Here is a 2,012-nt window from a genome sequence, read left to right as displayed (position 1 = left end):
CCACGCCCGCCCCCCACTCTGTGCCGTCTCCTTGGAGGTCACCGGCTAAAGGGCCCCGATGCCAGCGGGCCGTTCCCCCTCCGACATCAAGGGTCCCGGGAAGCGCCTGGGCCTCCTCGCAGGCCTCCTGCTGGGCGGGAGCAGGGCCTGGGGGCTCCCTCTGGTCCTCTGGGTTCCGCAGCCCGCACAGGGGACCCCTCCCATGTGGCTCCCGAGGTGCTGGCTGTGGTTGCGGGGTGCAGTGGGCCCTGCTGCCTGAGCCGCCATCCAGCCCGGGGAGTCCTGGCCGGCACTGTGCCCTGGCCCGCACTGTGTTCCACGTGGGACACTCTCCAGAGAGGCGGGTCCCCGGCCTCTGCCCCGTGCCGGACAGCTCAGCCCAGCGCTTACATTTGGCCGTAGCCCAGTCCCTCCTTCCTGGATGGTTGTGAACCAGCCACGAGAGTTGTGCGTGAGTGCCGGCTCCTACACCAGGAACTTAACCGAGTCACCCAGCCGGGGCCCAGGGGAAGGGTGTGTGAGTCTTGGGGGTGCCGCGGGGAGTGCTCCGAGGACCTGGGAGGCGGGGTGAGACCCCAGGAAGGTGGGGCCCAGGGGCCTCCACAGGCTGCTCTGAGGGGTGCAGGCCACCTTCTCTCAGACAAGGAGACAGAGCCCCCTCGCCGACCTGGGGGGCTGAGAGGGAGCTGCCTGGAGGGGCTCCAGGGGGAGCAGAGACCCTGCAAAGCCAACCCACGCGAGAAGGGCTCACCGTCCCCGCAGCTGTGGGCGCCGGGGCGGCTCCAGCAGGTCCCGTCGCAGGGCCTGGCGCGGGCAGCGGCGACAAAGGCTGCTTTGTTTGCCCGCGAGGACAAACACGTCCCTGGCCACGTACTCCGGACGCCAGTGTAATGCGGTGTAAGTGACTCTGGCAGGCCACCGGATCCAGGCCACCAGCTCTCCTGAGCTCATTTCCTGGAGTAGAGGCGCCCCACCTCCAGCCTCCAGGTGTTCATCAGCCCCCCCGCCGTCGGTGGAGAAGGGGGTGCTGCTGTCACTGGGCCCCGAGTTCACCCCTAGAGCCCGAGCGTCCTGGGGGAACACCCAGCCCCCCAGGAGCCAGCGGAGTTCGGGGTGAACCCCCCGCTGTGGGCAGTGACATGGGAGCTTCACTGCTTCCCTCAGGTGAGAAACCTGTCTGATCAGTTTCCCCTGGAGAGACAGAGTTCTGGGGCTGCTGTGGGGGGAGGGCCCCCCCAATCCAGGACCAGGCCAGCCCCGGGCCCAGCTCACAGCACACCCACTGCCGCCCAGACCTGGAGTTTCAGGTCAGACTCGCCAGTGGACATGCCACAATGCGACCACCATTAAAGGTTAAGTAACACTTCACCCACCTGGGGCTGTACCAGTGGAGGTGGAAACGGGATGGGGTGTCAGGGCGGCCCGATAGGATCAGAGCCGGCGGGAAGGAGCGGCTCCCAGTCCCCACGGGTCGGGTCAGGCGGCTGGTGGAGGGAGGGCACCTGGCCCAGGCAGCTCATCCCAGGCTGGCCCCAACCTACGGTGGCTGCAGGCAACAAGCCGGCTATAGATGTCCCCTCAGCTATTCCCACCAGGACAGAGGCGGCAGGTGCCCTGGGAGGAGGGCAGTGAGGTCAAAGGTCATGGCAGAGGGAGGAGAGGGCAGGGCAGAGGGGCAGGGGCAGGACGAAGTGCTGGCAGGCGAGGCCAGAGGCCCGGAGGGACGCAGAGCCCACATCTCAGACCCAGTTCTGGGCTCCAGGGGGCCCAGCGTCCCGTTCCTTCCAGTCTCGTGCGGCGCAGGGACCCTGGGACAGTGACAAGGCGGCTCCCCGAGGCCGAGTTAAAGCGCGGAGAGCAGTTACACCGTCAGATGCCCCTCAGGTGCCCGGCTGCGGTCTCTTTCCTCCGCCTCTCGGCGCTCTGCAGAGCACGTGGCCGGGGTGGAGGTGTGTGCGGGTTTCAGGAAAGGCCTGCGTGGGCTCCCAGCAGTCGCTGCTCCCTCCTGCGGG

Source organism: Myotis davidii, unplaced genomic scaffold (genome assembly GCF_000327345.1).
Source record: "Myotis davidii unplaced genomic scaffold, ASM32734v1 scaffold480, whole genome shotgun sequence".
Classification (NCBI taxonomy): domain Eukaryota; kingdom Metazoa; phylum Chordata; class Mammalia; order Chiroptera; family Vespertilionidae; genus Myotis; species Myotis davidii.
This window is presented reverse-complemented; position numbering follows the sequence as displayed.